Source organism: Taudactylus pleione, unplaced genomic scaffold (genome assembly GCF_031769625.1).
Source record: "Taudactylus pleione unplaced genomic scaffold, aTauple2 ptg000156l, whole genome shotgun sequence".
Classification (NCBI taxonomy): Eukaryota; Metazoa; Chordata; class Amphibia; order Anura; family Myobatrachidae; genus Taudactylus; species Taudactylus pleione.
In genome coordinates this window covers 10653220-10666308 of record NW_028284558.1, presented here as the reverse complement: position 1 = coordinate 10666308, position 13089 = coordinate 10653220, and the positions used below count along the sequence as shown (strand labels likewise).

General features: G+C 40.5%; 1 protein-coding gene across 2 annotated transcripts in view; it reads right to left on the bottom strand.

Moving 5' to 3' along the window:
• XIRP2 (xin actin binding repeat containing 2) overlaps positions 1 to 13089 on the bottom strand; it is a 304492-nt gene that overhangs the window by 78727 nt on the left and 212676 nt on the right. For both annotated transcript variants that reach the window (XR_015878805.1, XR_015878806.1), the window contains exon 9: positions 5961 to 6115. The gene's annotated coding sequence lies outside the window, so the exon portion shown is untranslated. The remainder of the gene's footprint in view (positions 1 to 5960; positions 6116 to 13089) is intronic.

Sequence of the window (13089 nt, the reverse complement as noted above, 5' to 3'; positions counted from 1 at the left end):
CTAAAGGGGCTAACAGCGAGAAATCCTCAGCTTACCTTTGTTCGGGATGCCGGGTGTCGAGATTTCGGTGTGGGGATAAAGATAAGCGTCGGGATTTAGATCCCTATCTTTAGTCCCTGGTTGAGCTTCCAGCGTCGGGATTCCGACATGTGGCATTCTGGGCAGTGGTATCTTAACCGCATCCTGGAGTAGATACATCTGTTGTTTAATGACTTGCTGCAGACAAGGTGCATATGCTGACAATGCAAAGAGATGTGAACTGCTCTGCTTATGGGAGGAAATATGTTACCTTTCCATGCACATCGTGCCAACATCCCTCCAACAGCCTCTGTTGTGTACAACTTCTGAACTGGGCAGGAACACCACCTTAATTGTGCCATGCTCACCCCCTGAAGTTCACATAATGTCTCACCTTGCATGAAGAATAGTAATTTTAAAACATAGAAACAAAAAGACTGGGTGCTAATCAGTGAATAGAATATTATAAATAATAGCAGCAAATTCACCCAATGGGCTTGTGTTTGCCAACTACTAATATAGAGATAACACAACAAGACAATGGTGATGCGCTAACAAACAAATAAATAATATACTATGTAGTTCTCGAAATGTCAGAAAAAATTCTCAAGACACCACCTATATAATATTAATAATCTTTATAAAATGGAATATGTCAGTACATATAATCACATTTACACTTAGAAATAATCACATTTAACCAATATAGAAAGACTCAAATGCACTCCTGAGAATTGAAATAAATAAAATATACTGCCTCTAATAGAAATGAATCACTGGACTCTTTGATAAAGCTCCCATATTGGAGCGAAACCGGTCAGAGATTTACCTGCCAGTGATTATATATTACAGTAGCTTTGCTGCAACGCTACTGAAACTGGGACCTTGTACTGTGGAAGCCTAATAGACTGAGTCTCAAGCCAGGAGCTGGAAGCTCCATCCATGGGTGCCGAGAGGGGGGAGAGCGGGTACAGTTTAAACAGACCCGGGCTTGCTAGAGGGGCCCGGCCCCCTTCCTCCCTCTCAGCAGCTCAGCACACAGCTTGTGCTGGGCTGCAGTGCGAGACTGCTCGCAGCTGCTGCAGCAGCCGGAGCAGTCTCCTATGGCAGTGAGGGGGAGCGATCACACTGATCGCGCCCCCACCGCGCTTAGCGCTGGGCTGGGGGGCTTACAGCGCCCCCCTTCCCAGCGCCGCTATGTGGCGATGTAAAAGTGATTTTTTTTTCAAGGGGGTGTGGCCACACCTCCCACAATTAGGTCACGCCCCCTCCTTTACCTGGGCTCAGCCAGGCTCTCTACGGCCCTGGCTCCATCAGCACATATATACAAGCGCTGTGACTCAGAACAGCTCACTTTGCATTGGAAACTCCCTTGGTTATCAGCTGCACACGTGAAACACCGACCAGACTCCCACTACTTACCAGGAGTGCCCACCGTGAGTGTGCTTCATAGGAGGTGTGTCCTCCCAAACTCAGCGGATTGTTCATGGGACTCTGCAACTAGGTATTGATGTGGTGAGAGACTGGTATAACAGTGTGCGCACTTATATCATACAGAAAGAGCTATATATATTTATTATTGGATTTTCCACGTCATTAATTTGACAAGAGACTGCTCCAGGCATCAAAGATCCAGTGATTCATTTCTATTAAAGGCAGATATTTTATATAGTTCAATTCTCAGGAGTGCATTTGGGTCGTTCTATATTGGTTAAATGTGATTATTTATAAGTGTAAATGTTTTTATATGTACTGACATATTCCATTTTTATAAAGAGTATTAATATTATATAGGTGGTGTCTTGAGAATGTTTTCTGCCATTTCGGGAACTACATAGAATATTATTTATTTGTTTATTAGAGCATCACCATTGTCTTGTGGTAATTTTAAAACCTGCAGCCATTGTACAAACTTCTGTTTAACAGTTACCTTGTCTTGCTAACTCACATGATAAATGTAAGAGTTCAGGGTTGTTAAACAGGACACAGTTATTTTAACAAAGCATTATTCAGTTGTAGAAAACTGCTTTGACTAAGGAATAAATTAAATTTTAAAGGTTAAAACCGCATTTCTAGACTGTTTTTCTGAAATGGCCATAAATGACCCGACGTTTTTTTTTTAAATATTAAGCCGCAATGTCTACCCTCTCTTTATTTTGCTTGGTAAGATACTACACACTCTAATAGAGCGTGTCTAATATGTACATGCTAAGCAAGTCTCTTCTCTTCTTGGGGCTAGGCATTTGCAGTCCTCTGAACAAGCTTTGACCATATTACTGTGTCATATATCCCAGTTTCTAATATCTAATGCAAATAGCCAGCACACTGAAGACCGGAGGGGTGAGGGAGATGGTACAAATTATCCACGCCCAGGTCTCTGTAAGTGTCCAGGATGCAAGGGAAACATAACCACATTCCCCATGAAGCAGTAATCACGCCCCCCCGCTCCCGCCATGCATGGAGGTATACACCATAGGAAAGTTCTCCCCTCCACACATGCTCCAGTGGCCATACTCCCCCAGTATCCGGGCTCCATGTCTTGGCAGCACTGATAAGAGCTACACTACCAGTGTCGGATTATCCAAACCACGAAGAAGAGTAACTTTGCTAGTCTTGGCTGGGACAGGTTCTTAAAGGAGCCTGTCTCACGGCAAGAGACACATGGTAAATTTGCATGAATATTTACATCTTCACATTGCGAATTTAGGTGAAAATTATTTATCATATCTGCATTAAAAATGTAGATTGTGATAAATCTAACCCTTAAAATGGCATTTGTGTTACTGTTCTATACTTAACACAGTAATACTTTAATTATTATAATGAAATATACTTAAAATAATGTGTAGAAAATCACATCAATTGTACCTGTTTAAAGTAAATCATTATGACAAAAAAAGGTATAGTCCAATATGATAGAAATATCATAGGTTGTTAAAGTATTTTAATCTGTGGTCCACTTTGCCTAGTTATAAGGGCAGAATCTCCCATAGGTTTAACAGTGATTATGTTTCCAAAGATTATTAAATAATATTTCAATGCACCTACATGCAGTGTTCACATTTTTCTCTGTACTGTGTCCAAACATTTTCTGTATAAAGTAGTTTGTGTTTTCTTGGGTCTGCTGAGATGATCATAGGTTCTATCTTTAGAGAAGAACCCAAGCTTACAGTTAGCTCAGTGGTCTCCAACCTGTAGCTCGCAGTCTTAGGTAGCTCACCTAGCTGCAGTTCTGCCAAGTCAACTAGAAGGAAGAGACCTCTGACGTGTGCTCCCCCGTGGCATCGACGCCATGGGTGGAGCCACAGGGAAGCATGTTAGGTGATTTCCGCAGCCTCTACAGCAATCACCTGATATGCTTCACCATGGTTCCATCCACGGATCTATGCTATGGCGGAGTGAGTGACTCCCGCACAGCTCTGCCGGAAAATCACACAGCAGCCCTGCCTATATCTTTTGCTGCTCTACTGCACGTACCTCATTGGAGACGGTAATTAACAGTGAAATGTGCCTGTGCTTAAATTTTATTTACAAACTACAACAATATCACTGTAATAATTAAATGCATTTTTATTTTCTATGAAACATTTTTTTTTTCATTTTCATTAAATTACCTTCCATTGTTCGGTTATTAGCCAGATATTGTCTTTTCTACAATATTAGTAGCTCTTCAGGAGGTTTCATTTATCTAAAGTAGCTCACACCTCAATTAACATTATAGACCACTGCTGATCCTTGCTGCTGAGTTGGAAAGAAGGGACCCCCATCCCCATGCTCGGGCTTTTTGATCCAATGTGTTTTGTTTATTCTCACCCAAACTTCTGTGTTGCTTTAGGCAAAGTTGTTATATGCGATTCAATGTGATATAGGCTGCCATGAAGTCCTGTACAACAACTTAGGGGTCTAAGGGCCTGATACAGAGATGGACACAAAGGCGATTACGGACGCATATCGAGTGACTGTTTGCCCTCGCGCATGTGTATAAGCCGCACCGCACATGCACAGCGATCGCATTGCGATTATGGATACACAGAGGAATCCATCGCTAAGCGAGTGACAGGTAGTCAGCATATGGCAGAGGTAACAGGAGGGTGGTCAACAAAATGTAGGTGTATCTGACCATTTAAATGCCGTTACATGGGTGTGCATAAATTAGCCCCTGTGATCTCCTACACAGCATGAGAGCCCTCTGTATGTCAGGAGAGCTACCGAGTCTGTTCTTGTCAGACTTGCCACAAGGGCAAGATGGGCGTTCGATGTGCGTCGATGTTACTGATATTTACGCAGGTTGGTGATGCCGTACGCACATGAGAAGGAAGCGGTGGGCGTTTCTAAGTTCAGGTAAACTTTGCAACCATTAGCATATTTTTGCAGCTGCGTTGCGTACGAAATTGCAGCTGCGATCGCATTAGCGTCCATCCCTGAATCAGGCCCTAAGTACGAAGCCCTGGAGAGAGATAAAGTGGAGAGAGATAAAGTACCAACCAATTAGCTCCAAACTGTCACTTTACAGGCTGTGTTTGAAAAATGGCAGTTAGGAGCTCATTGGTTGGTACTTTATCTCTCTCCACGTTATCTCTCTCCAAGGCTTAGTGAATAGACCCCTTAGTACAGATGTGTCCTCTTGCATCCTTGCCGCACACATTGCAAACGTCTGCATACATCGTGCCATGTAATTAGCCGCGGCTGCATGCGCCATGTGATTAGCCTCGGCTGCGTGCACCACGGTACGCCATGCTGCGTGCTGCGTTTGCACCATGCAATCCTAAGGGGTTGTGGTTGCGAACGCAGCACCGTTTTAATTATAGAAGTTGAATCAATGTACACACATTTTTACTTTACATGCACTTCAGGATTAGGGCATCTTTAACTATTGTTTGTTGTTCATGTGTTTTAGCTTAGTGACCTTTATATCAGATACTCACAAACTGCATTTTCTTTTGTGGATATGAGCTTGCATCTATACAGTAGATTATACTCTAATATACCAAGTCGGTGTAAAAGGGGTAATACCTCAATGGCAAAAAACATTTTCTGCTGATCAACATACTAGAGTTTTAAACCACAACCTACAACACCCTGTTCTTGGCATTGTACAGAGAGACTCGCCGCTGTCCATGGTCCTGATAGCAGATTGCAACAAGTAAATTTGAGGTTTTCTAAAGCTCCACCAAAATAATTACTCATCAGTTAATAAATTCATATGTTTCAGAAGGAGGTGATGCAAAAATTAGGTAGTTTAATCAACTGAACCAAAAATTACATCTTGATTTAACCTTTACTTGAAGGTTTCTCTGCAGTACTTTTGTGAGTAATAAACAAAATTGACAGATCATTAACAAATAGACAATGAGGACATATAGCACTGCTTTCAAGTTTACAATCTTAACAACTTAATTAGCTTTTTTGCCTCCTTACATTTATATAATAATCAGCAATCGCTTGTCCCGAGATGGATATGTTCATTAGGAGATGCTCTCACTGCTGTGACAAAGACAGGACAGACCAGGAGAGAAGAGCAGCTCCATCACAGATAAGCATTAGAGAGGGGCGTTGATGGGGCTATGGGCATCCTCTATATACTGGGTTCATATCAATAATCTGATATTTTTTTTTAAAATATGTACGATCACCATTTGTTTAGATGCAGCTAATAGTATTCCTAAAGTAATGGATTTTATCTGAAGCCACCATGCCATACTTATACCTAGGAATGCAGGTAAGCAATAATTTCAGAGTTAATTATATCCCCCCCCCAGTTAAATTGAGATCATTATGCCGTATTTGCCTCAAATCTGCAAGGATTATAGAGAGTGTACTGTAATGTCCATTAAAAGGACACTAACTATTTTAGTGACCAGATTAAACACAAGGCGACAGGGTCAAGAGCTCTATACAAGTCACATCTCTCTTATACAATGATCTTTAATGCTATTACTAACCTTAAGACTCATGATATGTCCAAGGTTGCTTGTGTGATGCAGCAACTACTTTTCAGAAGCAGAATACAGAAGGGTGGTCTGTATTTCCTTCCAGCTCCCCTACACTGGACAAGCTCCTCCTGCCTGGATGCCCTGCTGGGTTTTTCATGTCTTCCCTACAGTGTTAGAGTTGGCATGTCATTAGCTACTTGACATCACAATGTATCTCCTATATGTCAGACTAGGGTAGATGGGTAGATGGTGTAGCACATCAGGGATTTTAAAGGTGCACCAGTCCAACCCTTAGGGCATGTAGATCAGGCATATAATCTCACTGGGTGCCCTTAAAATGGTTTAACAAGCATTGACAACAGTAGGCACCCCAGTGCGATGAATCCGGTACACCACCAGTAGCTTTGCCTCTTTGACTGTCTGTTCCCTCTTACTGTTACTTACCAGGCTGAGTATGAGTGGGGATATCACATAATACTGGGGAATGTCCTTGTCTGCTGCTACTGATGCAGCCTCTGTCCTCTGACACAGACTGAACTGACTCAGCTCATGAGTCTACAGTGGGGTAACACAGTTAGTTTTTATATTGAGATTTTTGATCAGTGTTAGTTCTAGTGTTAGTTCTAGTGACTGTCCATGGAAAATGGACAGGAAAGGGGTTGAGTGCGTTCGAGAACTAGGCAAGCCCCCACTGTAACCTGTCCATGGCCATTCTGGTGGCACGCACTGGGCCACTCGGGTTGTCTATCCCCAGGGCCAAGCCACCGGACCAGATACTACTAGCTTGGCCTTGAACCCTGCATGTCTATTACTGTCAAACAGACATGCATGACAGATTACAATTGTGTGCACAGTAACACTACTGCAAGTGCACTTTAGCACAATTGTATTTATATACATGTTAAATAAGTATTTATTTTGTGATGGAATTGGTATGACAGCCTCTTTAACATTTACCACCTACTAGTATTTCTCTCTCTCTCTCTCTCTCTCATACACACTCACTCACTCACTCACTCACTCTCACTCTCTCTCGTGAGTCTTAATTTTAGACCATAGGGGCTCTCCTGCCTTAATTTCCATTAGCACCCAAAACCTTAATTCAGTTCTGACCGGGCACAGAAGGTCTCCTGGTGGTCATGGCCTGTGTGGCTGCCACCAATGCTTCTCCAGGCATTGCATATACTTAAACTGGTTATGAGACCCCCAAGAATTAACTCCCACGTCCTATGTGAGAAAGAAGTGAAGTGCAGAGATAGACTAGGCTCATTCAGGTAAGTATGGAGGAGTGGAGGAACTTTAAAAACCTTGAGTGCCTCTTCAAACATTTGTTGTGGGGACCACCCAAAAAATTGTTACACTGCTGAGTGTAGATAAATGTCAGTGTGTGTGTGTGTGTTTATTGTACTGTACGTCTCTATTCTATGTGTTGTGTCAGTGTGAAACTTTGCAGACCTGTGCATTGTGCAGTATTTATATGTGTGTATAGATACACTGCTATAACTTTTGTATTAGAAAAAACGTACCAACTAAAGGACATTTTTAATATTAAAAGTCACCTAGAATTCCTGTGCCCTGTATAGATGGTCATAGATTACTTATTTATCATTGAAAGTAGGTATTTATTAGTTCAGCTTTAAGTTTATTGTATTTGGTCGATAGGTTACAATAGCATTTATTTTTTTAATGTACATCTCTTCCCAAAAATATGACAGCCAAGTCTGATCATCACTTTGAAGTGTATCTTTGCCCTTGTGAAGCCATTTATTTTATATTTATAAGGCCAAAATTAGCAATACAGCCATGATAGAAATATAAAGAAGTGGCATATAATAGAATTAATAGATTTTTATGTATTTTTGCTACACTGACTGATAAAGTTGCCGTTATAATGGGGGGGAGGGGATAGTATAAAGAGGGAGCAATGTATTATATTTGTATACTTTTTGTACCATTTATTATAAAAACAAAATCTGTATATGTTAGTTTCATAAGGTAGTGGCTTTGTACATTTTGAAAATAATAATAATAATAATAATAATAATAATAATAATTTATTATTATTTTTATTAATATTATTATTGTTATGAAATATCTGGCAAAATGCACAAAATTTACAACTGTAAATAAAACTGTAAAGTCAAAAACTGAATTTTATACTGTAAATCTACAATGTAACATAGAAGGGAACAACTATAATGTAAACAGCATGAGAAATAACAGTCAATAAGTTTAAATAGATGTAGACTATTGCAAAGATTCAATGCAAATTACCATGCACAAATATAACATAGTGCTAATGCTTTATACCTACCCCCGTCACTTGTGCCTTTCCTCTCAAGCATTTTGCCAGAGTCAGCCTGCACGTCAGATAACTATAAAATATACATTTCCTAATGAAACCATGTAGGAACACTTAGCTGACATGAAATATGTTCTTGGCCATTCCTGCTTACTAACACAAAGAGCAGCTGACTGTTTTAATAATACAGAACACTGACAATGTGAGGATCCTATAGAGCTTCTTATCTGTCCATGATTACAAAAATTGCAAGAGTGTTGACCACCTTGGTACTACTTTTTCTGTTTAGCAACTGTTTCAACAATGCAGCAATATGGTGGTGAGAGACCCGGTGTTATACCTACATTAAACATTGTTCCAGCATCCTGCACCATTACCCGCAAGTATCATACACTCACTAGCTGGTTAGCTGTATGAAACCCCGCTCTGCTCCCTCACCATTGTACAGTATATATAACAGTGAGTACAGCTGTACCTGCTACATATCAATAAACCAATACCACTGGTTAAGTACAAGGAATCATCTGTTGGTGTGTGCCTAACAACTCTGTAAATTACACCTGTACACACGCATCATGTCCAACACAACTAAGGGCCTGATTCAGAGTTGTACTCAATGCAATGTTTTGAAAATGTAGCGATTTTTTGCCACTGCGTATGCGTCTGAGTCACAAAGCATTCATCGAGGTACATTACATTGGTCACATGCTGAGAGTCTTTATGCTAGTGTGATTGACAGTGAGAGAGCATGTGAGGGAGGCATCGGGGAGTGTCGGCTAAAAACTCTGGTGTGTCTCCACCGTCTTGGGGGCATGTCACATCCTGCATTTGCAATCCCATAAGCAGGAAACATGGCTCCAGCAGCTCAGTTACAGCGACCATTCTGAGTGACCATACACTCACTGAATGAGTCGATGTTTGCATGATCTGCCTCCAATGCTGAGTATGTGTACGCAGTTGTGGACAGCTGCAAGGTGGGTGTTTCAATACAAGTCCTGGCCGCTATTGCATTAGCATATTTTAGCACATCCACAAAATCGCAGCTGCGGGAGCATTAGCATACAGCTCTGAATAAGGTCCTAAGTCAACTATATCACTGGTAGGTGCAAATGAAACAGTGCTACATTATTTTTTCAAAAGTGAATGTAAATATCACTTTAAATAAAGGCATCGCTGATCCTTGTTAGTTAAGGAGTCACATGAAACATATTTGAGCATTAAGTTGAACGTATGCCTGTTTGCGGAGCATAGCTCGTGTGAATTCATACTGTGCATGCTCAGGAGATGGGTGCATGTAAGTTCAGACAATGTAACACAGTATGAAGTTTGATCACAGCGACCCTTACAAGTGAATGTGTGGAACTGAGCTGTAACAGAGATTTCTTATGTAAGCAGATCTGGATTTAAGTCAAAATACATTTGTTTGGAGATGTATAATTTGCTTCTAGTATAGGATAAGTACTCACCAATGATCATGACTAGTAGTAAATCTGATGTTCAAGTAGATGCATTTTTCTATGCATTTTTTTTCTTTTTTTGAAAAACTACAGCATGCCTACTTTACTTCTCTTCATAATGGTGCCAGTAGGCCAAATGCTTCCTGATGATGTTGTTACCTATGCAACACATGACTATTTCAGTTCCACGTTTATAACCTCCACTACTGACCACACTGGCTGTGCAGATGGACCTTGAAGTGCTCAGAAGTATTGTGCACCAGTGCAGGTGTAGACCATTATCATTATGTGTAATTGCTCAAATGCACTTGAGCAGCACAAGACACGTCCTTCTCTTTGAACTGTAAATTAATAAAATGAAACTAATGGACCATTGTTCTGTTGGTGAAGGGTACTAGATTTCAACTATGATGACTGTAGTAACTGCTTTGACTACACATGAGATGGATATCCCTATCACACAATAGTTTCCTGCCCTCTTACATCCAAATTGGATTCAAGCCTGCAAGCTTGTCTCACACCCAATCCAAAGCCCACCAGTTCGGGTGACTGAAATTTACACAAGGGTTTCCAAAAGTATTAGCTGAACTTTTTTAGGAAGATGAGTATATTGTAGAAAGGCAGAGCAGGCCTCTTATCCACGCCCCTCCCAGGCAGTTCCAATAGAGCACTGAGTGAGAGAGCCTCTGGATGATGAATCACTGACTGTAGTCTTTGTGCTGTATTCCAAAGCCACAGGTGTTTATGACTCTACATTCATTGACCTATTTCTTTGCATGGGGCTGTGAGTTCATTTGATTGACACCTTTTCGCTGCACTGCATGCATCAGCCATATTATACAGCAGGATATATGAATGGTTGATGAGAAACTAAAAGTACAGTGAAGGGGACCCCAAAAGAAACTACTACGGACACTGCTAGCGTATCCTATATGTGAGTTAGGTACGCAGTACCACCTTTGTGTTGGGTTCATTATATACTCTAATTAGAAGCACTGTCGTTTTAAAAAGTGGAAGGATAAAGATACCGAGATATTCATAAACTCACAGGTTGTCATGTGAGTTCGGTACGAAAAATAGCCATGATATTTGGGTTCTAAATTAAGAATAAGTCGCCATACTTATTGCAATTCATGTGAAAATTGTTTTTCCATTAAGAAGTGTTTTTTTCTGTATGTTTTTTCCACATATGCATTATATGGAGTCTCCTGTGTTTGCCTGAAATTGTACATAAAAGGATTGGGGGCGATTAAGAGAATTTCAGACTACCTAAAAGATTAAGTATCGTTCTTGTTTCTTTACACCACTCTTTATTGTATATCCAGCGCCAACTTAGGGCACATTAAGGTTTTTTGTATCAATTCACGTGAGTGTCCCTATTTTTTATTTCAAAATGATGGCAGTTGTAATCATGAACTGAAAAATAGAGATAGTATAATAAAACAATGACAGGGAGGGATGCGTATTTAAAAACAGTAAGTGATTTATTAATATTAAAGGTCACAGTAATGTAAATCAAATTAATTAATTGCAATTTATAATGACCTTCTGGTATTATAGTGATAATATAACTTCTTCAGTGGGTGTTAACGGGGTGATGGCATAATTAATTATTAACCAATAAATGTAATCCAGTTGTGACCAGCCATTTAGCTTACGATAGATATTTCCATCACCTAGAATATAACACTGTGTCAGATTCTGTAAGCTTTTTATTTTCTGCTGATGAAGAACCAGTAAGCATATGTTTGCTTTTAAGTGCAGCCTGGGTAAGAAGGGCACTGCCAGGAAGACTCTCTCTGACATCTGTTCCAGCCCTCTGGGTCCCATCACTGTGTGACTGTATTCTGACTGCTATACTATCATACAGTAATTGGCACTCACTGACCGTATTTGTGGAAATAGATCTTTCATAAGACAAAAACAAAATACAATTAAATAATAATCGTGTAGGCATTAAATGTGATTCTATCCATTTCAAATATGGAGATCTATTCTTTATCAATGTCCATTTAAATATACTGATTAATGTTGGAGTATCAGTATTTTTATATGCGTAATCAGAATTGTTAAAGTAGAGTGAGTACAGTCATATGAAGGACACTATGACGTCTTTATGAGCCCCAGTCAAAACCAATATATACAGAAGTGTCAGCACAGCTTTGAAAGTGCTCGTCCCCCCCGTCCTTGTATAAAATTCTACATAAAGTCCATTATGCTTTTTAAATGGAAACCCTAGGTGTATCATACTCCTTTTCAACCTCCTCCCTGTTAGCAAAATGGTTTAAATGGCACCCGAGACCCTGGTGCACAGAGTGGGGCTATTTGGCGTGACTGAAACCATAGTGTAAAAGGACACAGCTGTAACCCAAAGGAGGGGCACGTGACAGATGGGGTGGGGGAAATCAGCAGGGGAGCCGTGATCATAGGGACGGAAGGGTGAAGGATGAACCACCTATGCCACTCGCTCAGCTCACTTGAGTGCCCCTTACCCTCTCACTATAATTAGCTGGCTCAGTTTATGTTGATACACACTGTTCAATACGCACTATACACTATCCTTGGAAAGAAGGAGGTGGGCACACTGTATGAGGACTCAGAGCCTGACAGTGACCAGTGCATTCCCTCCCTACAGGTTTGAGTTACAGCGATCTATAAAGCATAATATGGGCTTACACTTTTTTTAAAATCAAACTACTTTTATTGCATAAGTTATTGTGCAACTGTCCTCTAATGCTTGTACACTTTACAAGGAGCAGCCAGTATATTCTACTCAGGGACTGGCAAAGCCTAGTGGAACATTGAGATATATTTTACATTTGTCTGCACTCAAGTGGTTAAAACAATAAGATTTCACCTATAATTGCACATTAAAAGAGTCTTTGCTCTGGGTGACAAGAAGCCTACAGTAGCTTCACCTGTATAACCACTTGTAGAAGGTGGTGCTTCACGCTTGTTGGCTAATGCATGGTAAGGGGTCCTCAAAGAAAGGTGCTGGGGGTACTGGGACTAATATTGTATTCAATTAATTAAAATTTTACACAGTACTGTTACACAATACTGTCAAAGCCTCTTAAAAAGTAATGTTCCCTACTAAAGTAAGGCTTCATAGAATCTAATTCCCTATTAAAGTAAGACTTCATAGAATCTAATTCCCTACTAACATAAGGCTTCATAGAATCTAACAAGCCATAGACATGCTGGTTTCCAGTGTACAGATTCAATGGTGTAGCTAGAGTAGTTTTATACAACCAACCCCTTCTCCTGATCTTTTGCTCAGCCTCAGTCCCTCTCCTGGAACACTTGCTGTGTCTATAAAATAGCTGTGCACAAACTCCCCTGTATTTTGCAGCTATAAGAAGACAGGGGAACCTGCAGG